The 13,301-nt window shown below is 44.8% G+C and overlaps 1 protein-coding gene across 3 annotated transcripts in view; it reads left to right on the top strand.

Annotated features, from left to right (window-relative positions):
• PLD5 (phospholipase D family member 5) overlaps positions 1–13,301 on the top strand; it is a 394,554-nt gene that overhangs the window by 154,853 nt on the left and 226,400 nt on the right. The window lies entirely within an intron of this gene.

The raw sequence follows: 13,301 nt of genomic DNA, 5'->3' as shown, positions 1-13,301 counted from the left end.
AGTGTCCAACTCGATTTCAGCGCAGGTCACGCTCTTAGGGTCATGAAATCGAGCCCTGCATCGGGCTCCTTGCTGGGATTTTGATCCTGCTTGGGATTCTCTCTTTCCCTCCCCCTCCACCCCTCCCCTGCACATGCTCACACTCTCTCTCTCTCAAGGAAAAAAAAAAAATCTGACTCCTCTATAATTTTCATATAGTTGGTTTTATGGATTTCTTCTTCTAATCCATTATTTTCTTATTTAAAATATTAAACAACATCTAGGGATGCCTGGGTGGCTCAGGTGGTTAAGCCTCTGCGTTTGGCTCAGATCATAATCTCAGGATCCTGGCATCGAGTCCTGCATTGGGCTCCCTGCTCAGTGGGGAGTCTGCTTCTCCCTCTCCCTCTGCCTACAGCTCCTCCTGCTTGGGCTCTCTTTGTGTCAAATAAATCAATAAAATCTTTAATAATAAATAATAAATCAAATTTAATAATAAATAATAAATAAAATAATAAATATTTAAAAGATAAAATAATAAACAACATCTATAGATATATCTATATTAATGACCGAGTTGCAGCTCCCATGTAGGGCACCCATAATTTAGTCTATTGATAGGTAATATTTCTAGAAAACAGCATTGAGAGACCACTGTGCCATGACAATCACCTCCTAATGTTTTGTCCTTTCTCTTTGAGTATCATGACCTTAGAGCTATCTTCGGAGACTCAACTTGCCCCAATGGACTTTACTCATTGTTTTCCCTTTTAATGCCCAAATTGTCACTACTTGACCAGGGGGAGCTGTCTTTTTATTTTTTTGACACTATTCCAGACATCTCTGAGAGCAGCCTTGCTTCTGGCACCAAAAAGCTGTTCTGGCCCTGTTTAGAATTTTCTTGCTCTGGGGCATGGTATTATCTACTCTCCAGTAAGCTCTGGTTCCTTTTCATGAAGAATTCTATTAAGAAACAGAATCTAGGGGTGCCTGGGTGGCTCAGTGGATTAAAGCCTCTGCCTCCAGCTCAGCTCCTGATCCCAGGGTCCTGGGATCGAGCCCCACGTTGGGCTCTCTGCTCAGTGGGGAGTCTGCTTCCTCCCCTATCTCTCTGCCTGCCTCTCTGCCTACTTGTAATCTCTCTCTGTCAAATAAATAAATAAAATCTTAAAAAAAAAAAAAAAAAGAAACAGAATCTAAGTTCTAGGGTATCATTAGATTGTCCCACAGGCGTGTTGGTGGTAGATAAGATGACACCAGAGGAAATATTCTTTAAATTATCTTTATGGGTGAGTAATGTCCTTCCTCCTTTCCCTCTTTTCGTACGATAGATACGAGAACATGGACCATGGGGTCAAATTACCAGGGTTCGAGTCTGGCTTTACCACATAGGAGATTCTCAGTCTTGGACAAGTTTTTTGATTTTATAGTACCACTTTTTTTCATCTGTACAATAAAGACAAGTCTTACTTGAAAGGCTTCTGGAAGGTCTAAATATGTTAATGCAAGTGCTTTTCATATAATAGCATCTGTTATATCATAAATGCTCATTAAATGTTGGCTGTTAGTCTTTTTGTGAAGGGTCATGAGTTCATGCATTACAACCCCTTTAAAGTTTCACCGTATTTTGCTCCAAAGTAAGGAAGACTTTATCATCCATTTTCCATTCCCTTTTTAAGCTACACATTTTTCCCTTTATGTACATTAATTTTAATCTACCATGCTTTACAGTGACAAACCCAACCATGTTTTTAAATTAGGGTGTTGTCCAGTTAGAATGGCCAAAATTGAGATGGGAAACAACAAGTGTTGGAGAGGATGTGGAGAAAGGGGAACCCTCTTACACTTGGTGGGAATGCAAGTTGGTGCAGCCACTTTAGAAAACAGTGTGGAGATTCCTCAAAAAATTAAAAATAGAGCTTCCTTATGACCCTGTAATTCCACGACTGGGTATTTACCCCAAAGATACAGATGTAGTGAAAAAAAGGTCCATCTGTACCCCAATGTTTATAGCAGCAATGGCCACGGTCGCCAAACTGTGGAAGGAGCTGAGATGCCCTTCAGCAGATGAATGGATAAAGAAGATGTGGTGCATATGTACTATGGAGTATTATGCCTCCATCAGAAATGATGAATACCCAACTTCTGTGTCAACATGGACAGGAGTGCAGGAGATTATGCTGAGTGAAATAAGTCAATCAGAAAGAATCAATTATCATATAGTTTCACTTGTGGAGCATAAGGAATAACACTGAGGACATGGGGAGATGGAGAGGGGAAGGGAGTTGGGGGAAATCAGAGGGGGAGACAAACCATGAGAGACTGTGGACTCTGAGAAACAAACTGAGGGTTTTGGAGGGGAGAGGGTGGGTAGTGGGTGAGCCTGGTGGTGGGTATTAAGGAGGGCACGGATTGCATGGAGCACTGGGTGTGGTGCATAAACAGTGAATCTTGGAACACTGGAAAAATAAAGTAAATTTTTTTTTTAAAAATTAGGGTGTTGTTCCCAAGTTTAGAAAGGTCCATTTGGTTTTTGACTTCAGTCTTTGAGCATTCTTCTGACTGAAGAGGAAGAGAAACTTTAATCTGCACCTGCATCCAAAAGGAACACCAAAGAATTGAAAAACCTGGAGCACTCGGTCCCTTGAACAGATTTCCAATGTACCAACCCAACAAAGACGGTGAAAGGTAGAAGAAACTGGCAGAACTGGCTCTAAAGATTTTCTTTTACATCCTTCCCCAGTTTGTCCATATGAACACAAAATGAATCTAGTTCCTTTATGATTTTCTTGATGTGTTCTTCTTTTTATAGCACTGGTATCCATTTCTTATGAAATCTTTTTTTAAAAAAAAGATTTATTTACTCATTTGGGAGAGAGAGAGAGTGTGCATGCAAGCAGGGGGAGGGGCAGAGGAAGAGGGAGTATCCCCAAGCAGACCCCCTGCTGAGTGGGGAGCCCGATGTGGAGCTTGATCTCACAACCCTGAGATCATGACCTGGACCAAAATCAAGAGTCAGATGCTTAACTGACTGAGCCACCCAGGTGCCCCTTTTTCACCGAATCTTGCAGGATCTGAAGAAAGAGAGAAGATGGCTCTCTGCATAGCCCACTCTGTTAGACAGAAGTGAGCATGTCCCCCATTTCTGGTTGGCTCCGTCTTGTCCACTTCCAGTTCTGCACTCCTCTCTCTCTCCTGCAGCCCCGGCCTGCCTTCTCCTGAGTCTGCGATCAGAGGTTATTCCATGGGAAGATGGCGCCCACCTGGTAGGACTTCGTCAGCTGTCTTTCCAGCTCAGACCCCAAGAGTCTTCACTCTTCCTTCCCGCTTCCCATTTTTCCTCAGGAAGAGGTTTCCTCTTACCCTCTCCAGGCAAACCTCTCTGTCTCTGCATGTAGTCCTGTGGAAATAAATGAAGACTAATGAGAAAAGCAAAAGCTGTTTGTTTGGAGCTTGCGGTTCACAAGAGTGTCAGCCACTGTCACTTGCATTCAGAAGTTCAGAGTCAGGCAGAGGAATGGGGGAGTGTTGTAGTGCAGTGGGGAAGGCTTCAGGTGTGCCCTGAAGTGGAGGGGGAAGGGGAAACGGGGTGGGGCTAACTCAACGCAGGGCATCCTGTGTGATTGGGTGGGGAGGCCTGCTTGGCTCTCCCCAGTTGGTCGTAAGTTGGAGGCAAAAAATTAGGGAAGCTGTCCCACTATTAATCAAGTCCTACCATCTTGATGTTGGAAGTTATTGTTTGGTGGCCTGGGCCGTGACTGGAGATAGTGGCCTGCCTTTCTGCAGGTCTGACTTAACAGCAGGTTGGCTTCCCTGGCTGCTTGCCGTAGGTGAGATGTTGGCATCTTGGTCAGTTTGCTGCCGGTTGTGGGTCAGAGTCCAGATTTCTAGATAGATGGTCTGGCCTTTGCCCATTTGTATATTCAATCTCTCATATCCTTTGTACTGCCCGTTTCCATAGCCGGGCAGTACCTTATTGGGTTATTCAAATCTTCTTTCTCTTCTCCCACTCTCCACTCTGGCACTTTCTAACCCATTCCCGTGATTTCATCCCCAGCTTTTGTCAAGTGATGCCCAAATCCCTAGCTCGGGCCATGGTTTCTTTCTTTTCTCATCGTGCACCCACTGGCCCAGCTCTTTCTACCAATACAGTGTTAGTGTAGAGCTCCTGGAACCTGCTTTGTCTTGGTGAGGCGCTCATCACATGCTGCTTTCTTTCTGCGTTGAGCTTCTACTCAGATCAGGGCAACATATTCTCCCAGGGACCTGGGCAAAGGTACCCCACCTGCTTTGATTTCTCACTCCTTATGCCCACTTTCCAAAACTCATGGTTTTGGTATCATAGACCATTTCATTTCTGTAATGGCGGCTTGGGCCTTCCGTTGGTGTTACCAGCACTTCTGTCTCTCCATTGACTCCTCCACAAGATCAAAACCCCCCTGAGAACTGGGGATCCCATTTGTTTTTCTCTTTTGCATCTTAGTGGCTCATACAAGTAAAAAATGCAGAAGTAATACTGTTCATTGAGATAGTATGCATTATCTAGATTAATTTATTATCCCTCCATGGTGGAATTATCTTGGGGGGAGTAACTAAGGATTATGAAAGGAAGGGTTGAGGTTTATACATTACATACCTAAAGACATCATATGGAAATGAGTTAGAAGAAGAAACCCGGAGAATGGCTAAATATAAATAGAATAATCTGACACATAATTTTTCTCCCACTAGCACTGAACAACTTTTTATAATAATTGGGAATGGAAGATAAATGCTTATAAATGAAGGAAAATAGAAGTTCTCAGCCTTTCAAACACAGATAGTTGTACCTTTTAAATACAGATAGTTTTATTCTTCTGAGCTCTACTCTCAAGTGAAATAGCACATAGTAACATCTTGGTTTCACCACTGAGTCAAATTAAAAGGCAAATTTCGTGAATCTTGAGAGAACTGATTGCCCAGCACCCTGAAAATGCATTTGTTTCCATACCTGAAATCTCAAAGATTACTTTTAAAATAATCTTTTATCTTTAGCATCTAATGTTTAAAGGAAGACACTTGAGAGTGTGATACTTGCTGATGGTCTATAATTACCACTTGGGGAAGAAGCCAAAGCTAATTATTTCAAGGTTTTAATTATAATGAAGCTTAATATATGATTAATGATGTTGACATTTCCTGTTGCCAGTTTTGTTCTCCAAGAGGACTATTTGAATGTGATATATATTTTTCAAAAAGTTCACTGAACCTTTGCAGGCACAGCCATATTTGATAATCATGAATAATAGCCTTGGGGACAGAAAGCACAGCTGATTTTCCCACAGGTAGCCGTGGATAGCCCACCCCTTACATGAGGCAAGAGAAACACTGACCCAGACAGTGGGGAGAAAAATAAAGAGAAAACCTAGGTAGAGTTGCTTGGCGGATATTCGTGTATTTTGCTGATGGACCTATAGCTGGAAAAACTTGGGAATCAGAACCTTCTGTTAGACAAATTGCCTGAAAAGTCTATTCAAAGATTCACTGGAACTGAGCTTCCAAAGTTGTAGAACTTTTGGTATTTGGGACAACTTGCAGATTGGGAATGCAATGTTTAAGAACAGGGTCATGTTTTAAAGGAAAGCCCTAGAAGGGTGAGCCTGGAAGACATGGCTGCAAGCAGTATGAGGTTGTGCAACGAAGTTTTGAGTCTGAAGCTAGTTTTCAGATTTGACTCCCGCTTGGTGTGGCGATCCGTGTGGAGCACTGAACTTCGGCTCCGAGGACTGGGGTTGCCCCACTCCTGTGCCTTCCAGAGCTAGTCACCTCAGTGGAGCTCCCAGTATCTCGTTTTAAAACTGACAACTCTTCCTCTGTGCTGTCATGAAGTCCGTCGGTGCTCGTGTCATCCACTTATTTTCTGAGTCACACTCACAGAGATGGAGAGCATCCTGGGCCAGAAATGTCATTATATACACACACACACACACACACACACACACACACACACACACACATTTTATATATATATATGTATATGTATATGTGTGTATATATATGTATATGTATATATATTTCACCATCTTGTGAGTTTTTGCTTTTACTGAAATAGAAATTTTAGTTTTTGAAGGCATCGCAAGCCATGGGGAGGTTTTGGAGCACCAGCCCTCGCCAGGCAGTAGAGGTCAAGGGTTCAGTGTCCGTGTGACACCCACGCGCACGCTTTTGGCTTGGCATCCCGGACACCTGGTTGTGCGTCTCAGCTCGGCCACCCGCTGGGTCAGCTCGTTCCCTGAGCCTTCACCTGCTTCACCTGTAAAATGATGGTGGCGATAATGGTACACAGTCCACAGTGGAGTTTTACACAAAATAAATGAATTAAAATCTGTGGCTCGTTTGACCGAAAGGGAGAGACGTCCACGCGCCGGAGATCTCGTCCCTTTAGTTTCATCTGCAAAGCTCATGCACTTAGATCTCCCTCAGTCACCGTTGCTTCTTCTCTTGCACCCATATTTCCAAGCGATTCCATCAGATCCTGGCCTCTTTAAACAACTGTTTATGCAGTTGAAAAACTGATGTATACAGATGAACAAAGAAATATGCAAATGCAGAGTCTTAGAGTGAAATCATCTCCCACTGCAGACCCTGGGTCTCCTTGCCCAAGGACAAACAGCTAACACATTTTTGTGTGTCCTCCCAGAAATAGGATTTTATGGATGCATGTGTGTATATGTGTATGAATTTGTATATGTATGTATGAGTGATGTGTCTGTCTACATATCTGTCCCCCTTTTCCTAACAGATGACAGCACATGGCTTTGCATCCTGCTTTTGTACCTCAAACAATTTTTTTTTCTGGACGTCTTTCTTTACCTATTAAAATACATGGATCCGGGGTGCCTGGCTGGCTCAATCTGCAGACTGTGCGGTTCTTGACCTTGGGGTTGTGAGTTCAAGCCCCACATCGGGTGTAAAGATTGCTGAAATGAATAAATGTAAGGAAGAAGTGGGTAGATTGATGGCTGCGTAGCGCTCATTGCGTCGATGTAATATAATTTCTCAGTCCTTTATTGATTTGAAAGACATTTATCATCTTCGGGGGTTTTACTGTTATTGGAACAGAAAATGCCGGTGGCTATGCTTATATATATGCACTTAGGCGTATGTGGGACCATACTCGAAATTCCTAGAAACAGAATTGCTAGGTCAAAAGGTAAACACATTTTTAATTCAGATAAATAGAACAAACTGTATTCTAGGGGTTCTGTGTCAGTAAGATGTAATCCTACTTGGTTTCTTTAATACTTGAAAACTACAATACTGCTTGATTGCAGGTTATCAAATCCCTTATCTTTGCCAGTTTGATAAAGGCAAAAAGTGGTATTTTATTTTATTTTGTTATTTTTTATTTATTTGACAGAGATCACAAGCAGGCAGAGAGGCAGGCAGAGAGAGAGAGGAGGAAGCAGGCTCCCTGCCAAGCAGAGAGCCCAATGCGGGGCTTGATCCCAGGACCCTGAGATCATGACCTGAGCTGTAGGCAGAGGCTTAACCCACTGAGCCACCCAGGCGCCCCAGTGGTATTTTATTTTTTAAGAAAATCATGGGTAGGGTTGAAAATCTTAAGCCATGTTTATGAACCATATCTACTTCCTCATCTGTGACTTGGCTGCTCATGTCCTTTGTGTAACAGAGCAGGGAGAGTACGGCTTGGTAGAAGAGCCAGTAAAACGTAGTAAAATATCCGAGACCAGTACAATACTCGTCTCAGTGAGAGTAATAGTAACACAGTAAGTGACGCCATACACAGCTGATCTGTTTTGGCAGAGCTGTAATGAGATTTTTGAGCCTTTCTTCTCCATCGATTTAGAAATATCAGGTTGTAGGAGATGGTCACAGGTAATTACTCATGTGTTTTACGGAACACTGAAATGGGTCACTTGTGCCTTTAGAAGGTGAACTTCCACTGTGATCTCTTCGCCTCAGTAACTGTGACATTTCCTACGTGAGATGAGCCTAGCTTGTCCCACACTATCCATGAAGTACTTTATTCGGAGCACTCTTAGAAATATTGCAGGCTGGGCTATTTTGTTATCTAGCTTTTATGCAAATGCTTTTTTAAAAAAGATTTTTATTTATTTATGTATTTATTTGAAAGAGAGGGAGAGTGCATGCTCAAGTGTGGGGAGGAATGGGGGAGAGAGTCAAGCAGAGTCGGGGTCCGATCCCAGGACCCTGAGATCACAACCCGAGCTGAAATCGAGTCCAAGGCTTAACCGACTGAGCCACCCAGGCGCCCTGCAAATGCTTTCTTTTCTTTAACATTCTGTTCTCAGTGATGCTATTTACCGGTGGGGGCGGTCAGAGTGAGCTGTTAATGTTTTCATCAGCTCATCATGTGACCCTGGTCGGTAGTTCTTCTCACATGCAGAGTCCAGAGCTGGACTTCAGGTGGTGGTGGGCTGTGACCCGTCCCAGGTGACCACTTTTCAAATATTACGTGGCTTTATTGTGGCAGCTGTCTCCTCGTGTGCCTGGAATACACCAGCTACTCTGAAGGCTATCTAATATCATCTCATTGATTCTTCCAATAAAGCAGATGTTATTGTCCTTATTTTGCAGATGAAATGCTGGGTTCAGATTATGAAGTCATCTACTCACATAGTAAGAGTCACTCTGAGCTCAAATTCAGAGGTGTCTGACCTTTTCCTTATTTTGATGCTCTGAGGCCCCAACCAAGGGCTACTACGAGGCTACAACCAAGGACTACCCACCAACGTGCGGGAGCCGTGCTGGGACGGTGGTGTGCGTTCTTGGCCAGCACATACCACATGTCATCCACTCAGTTTCTGCAACCCACGCCCGGCTCTCGGCCTCTGTGTCCATTCTTGGCCCTTGTTTTTAAAAACCCTACAGCTTGAGTACCTTCCATCGCAAGACTCGGCTGTTGATGCATACCCTCCCCCCCCTTTCATTTCATTTCTGGCACCTGCTGGGATTGGCTGGAAAAGTTCAGGTTAAGATTCCAGTTGACTAAGTGTCTTGTGCCCCAGAAATGAGTCCTGGGAACGTATGGGTTTTGCGGCATTGTGCCCGCCTCAGAGAGCTTGCCCACTTGAAGCTGTGTCCCAGTGCATGGCTCGAACTTCTCTTGGGACCTCCTGCTGAGAAGCTCTCCCTAGCCAGACCCTGGTCCACTCCCGTCCACTTCATCCCACATGGGCCTCAGCAGGCTTCCTCAGGACCCACCACAGATCCCACAGAGAAGCAGCACTTTTCAGGGAACACACAGCGGACTGTCGGAACTTCCCCACTGATTTCAGTCCTCCAAAAAAGAAAAAAAAAATTATACCTCCCTGTGTTCTGCAAGGCTTTGAGACTTAAACATTTGCACTGCATTTTTTAGCCCAAAATTTATCTGAAGGCTTGTGTCAGGAGATTGTTTTTCTGCACGAAGTAGAGACTGGCTGGCTTTAAACCGGAGAGGGTTGCTCTGTTTTGTTCTCAGGTCCCCAGCCTGCCGTGTCTGGACATTCTCTTCTTTCCCAACTTCCACCCTATGTTGTGGTCAGTCCAGAGGTCTGCCTGGGCCCACCTGCCCGTCATTTCCTCTCCTGGGCACATCCTGCCTTCTGTCTCTTCCTTTCTTGTCTCCTTGATGCTGCCATGCCTGAAGGAGGTCTTCCCTGGCCACCCAGGTCCCAGTGAGTTACCGTTCTGCATGTTGCTGCAGCGGCCAGAGCTGACCACCCTGAGCGTACCTGTACTCTCCCGGTAGACGCCAAGTATTCATTTTCCACTCATTTAACCAATATCCAAGGGAAGGCGTGTTTCACAAAATTGGCATCTTGAAGTCACTGAAAATTCTCCTTAGATAAGTGAACTATAAGCACTTCTAAGTCTAACTCAGTCCATAGGGTTGAACTGAGCCTTTATAAAGGGTTTGTGAATTTAGTTTTATATTTTTAAAAAAGGGGAGATCAGTTAGGAGCCACAGATAAGAGGGAGAATCCCTGCCCCTCCCCCCCCCACCTCATTTGAAGACAGAGTGTTCTAGAGTCGGGAAGGATTACACCAGATGCCGTGGATTGAGTTTGGCCTTTGGTTCAAAATGGAGAATTAATGCAAATGGCATCAAAGGATATTTTAAGAATCTAAGACACTTTCAACTTCTGTGTAAATCACTCTAGCCTGGAGATACAACAGTAAAGGTTAATTATGTTGCGTAGCTACTGTGTCTGTTTTCAGGTTCAGGCATTAATAATTATGGTTTTAGAGATCTCGGGTTTTATTCTGCCTTGGCAGTAAGGGGATATTAAAATGGCCCCTTTACAAAGTGCTGTTGGTTTGGCCATCCTACCACAGTTGAGTTAGGATAAGACATCTTATGTGTATGCTTTAGTATTTTTTTTCTGATTGACCCTATTGCCATTTGGTAAAGAAGGAAGAGGTGAGCGCGCCTGGGTGGCTCAGTCCTTAAGCATCTGCCTTTGGCTCAGGTCATGGTCCCAGTGTCCTGGGATCGAGTCTCACATCGGGCTCCCTGCTCAGCGGGAAGCCTGCTTCTCCCTCTCCCGCTCCCCCTGCTTGTGTTCCCTCTCTCACTCTCTGTAATAAATAAATGAAATCTTTCAAAAGAAGAAGGGGGAGGAGGAGGAGAAGAAGAAGGAAGAGGTGACATTTGTCCTTTGTGTACATGATCACTAAATTTTCATCGGACATTTAGTCTCAAGGATGTCGTGGGGTATCCATTTGGTGAGGCTGGCAAACCCGCTCCTTAATCACTACACATTTATGCGTCTTCTCGACGGTGAGCTTGTAGAGCTAGGGAGCTCTGATGAACGCTCACGGGTCTGGCAGTGGGCGCGGTGCTAGCGCTATCCGGCCCAGTGCCTCTGCCAGAGGGTGTTCAAGTAAGTGTTAGTTCTTAGAGGAGAGGAGAAATGGAAGAAAAAGAAGAAGAAAAGCAATGTTATGGTACAGCAAAAGGGGAGCTAGGCCAGGGAAATCAAAGCTCTTGGTCTCCACAGAACTCTCTGGGTAAACTTGGGAAAGCCACTCGACTCTTTCAGGTTTCTGTTTTCCCATCTGTAAAATGGAGCAGTCATCTAACCTGACCGCCAAGATCCTTGGTTCCGTGCGGCTGGAGAGTGGAGTGCCAGAGGGAGAGGCAGGGGCTGAGACTAGCACCCTAGTCTCAAGGTCAGAGGCGCCCAGGCAGGAAGTGGGCTTCATTGTGAAAACTGGCAGGATGCAATTTGCATATCGTGGGAAAATAATCATACGTGCCATGAGCCAAGCAGGTCTTCAAGCGTAATCTTAGCGGCCTGCCGGAGACTCCCCGGGTGCTTGTTAAAGGGCACAGTCATGGGTTCGAATCTAACCATATATGCTGAGAATTTCTGTAGGTTTGGCTTAGGAACCTGCATTTAAAAAAAAAAAAAAATCCACTTCAAATTTAAGCAGTTGCAAGTCTGGGAACTATGGGCACTGTGATGGGGGATGGGCAGCGAGTGGCGAGTGAGTGGCAGGGAACCCAGAAGAGCACGGGTTTGGGTCCGATGAACATTCAGTCTCAGCTCGGTCACTTAGGAGCTGACTCATCTGAGCCAAGTTCCTTAGCATCTCTGAGGCCGAGGTTTCCCTTCTATAAACGGGCTTAAAAGTGGTACCTGAATTGGGATGTCTGGGTGGCTCAGTCTGCCTCCGGCCCAGGCCATGATCCCGGGGTCCTGAGATCAAACCCCACATCGGGCTCCCTGCTCTGTGAGGTGTCTCGCTTCTCCCTCTCCTTCTGCCCCTCCCCCTGCTTGTACGCTCTCTCAAAAAAATAAAATCCTAAAAAAAAAAAAGTGGTACCTGTCTCATTGGGTCTCAGGGTTAATTGAGATAACTTACGTCAAACCCTAATGTGTTTGGAAGCGTACAGGAATCACCCCGAGAAGTTACTCAGGCTTTGTGCTCCCTCAGATTCCGGCATGGGCTTTGAAGGATTCAAGGATTTTGGTTAGGGGCCAGTAGGAATCACACAGAATCTGTTCCGTCCCCTTCCTCTGAAGTAGTCCAGTGAAGGTATAAAATAATAATATAATACTAAATACTAAATAATTAATATAATAATAAAACTTCCAAGAATTTTAGAAGAGAGACTATCTAGGACCTGCAAGAATTTTCTAAATGCTCTTCAGTCTGTCATTTACACGGCTTGTGTGCCCAGACATGGCAGGCGGACGCAGCTCTGTTTTGAACAAGGTGGCATCTGTGGTCATCTCAGCGGAGGTGTCCAGAAGCTGGTGCTCACTCTTCGACAGGGGCGTCAGGAAGAAGTCTGGGGTGGTGGTAAAGTGTGGGGGGTAAGTGGTGGCTGAAAAGGGCATGATCCCCCTGGGACGGGGTAGAACATAAAAAGATAAAAAAAGAGCCCTCGTGACTCACCTTCATGTCAACACCAAGTTTCAGAGGTTTTCAGAAAACACATTCAAGCGAGCAGAATTGGAAAGAAATGAGAGCAGGAAGAGAAACTGGAGAGGGTTTTATTTTAGAAGCACAGGAAAGAAAGACAGATGCCACAGAGAAATCTAGTAAGACGGGAAGTTTGGTTAAAGCAGACCTTGCGGCTTACCCGTCATTGGTGGGCACTCAAGACCTGGTTGTCGGTCGCCTGGTGGGTTATTGGGTAGAAATGTTCATATCCTTGGTCTTCTGCTTGCACCTCAAGTCCCCTGTGAAGCCCCAGAGGCAGAAACTGGTTTCTTACTGTTCTCGAGTGGGACGCATACCACCAGCACCTCTTCTGGGGATGTATTTTATACAAAGAGTTGCTATTGGTTATCTAGAGAAGTCTGTGTCCTCTGGAAAATTAAAACGATAGTTTTTATTTATTTTTTAACATTTTATCTATTTGAGAGAGAATGAGAGAGAGCATGAGAAGGGGGAGAGGCAGAGGGAGAAGCAGACCCCCTGCTGGGCAGGGAGCCCAGTGCGGGACTCGATCCCAGGACTCTGGAATCATGAACTGAGCTGAAGGCAGATGCTCAACAGACTGAGCCTCCCAGGGACCCAAAATGATAGTTTTTAGTACAAAACAACACGCACTCCCAGTGGTTTCTTCTTGAGTTCACTATTCATGATTCCATCTTTATGCCTGAATAGAATTTTTCGTATGAGGGGAGGCATTCTTCAGAGGTTGGCCCAAGAACATTTTGGGATGGAGGAAGGTTGACATCCCCAGAGTGTACTGAACCGCACACAGCAGGTGATTGTAATTACGGTGCACATGAAATGCACTGCTTTGCACTTTTAAGGATGATGGTCCTTTTGCCTTCTATTAAATTTGAAATGTG

This window comes from Mustela erminea, chromosome 17 (assembly GCF_009829155.1).
Source record: "Mustela erminea isolate mMusErm1 chromosome 17, mMusErm1.Pri, whole genome shotgun sequence".
Classification (NCBI taxonomy): Eukaryota; Metazoa; Chordata; class Mammalia; order Carnivora; family Mustelidae; genus Mustela; species Mustela erminea.
Note: the sequence above shows the minus strand (reverse complement) of the source record. Positions and strands in the feature narration are given on the sequence as shown.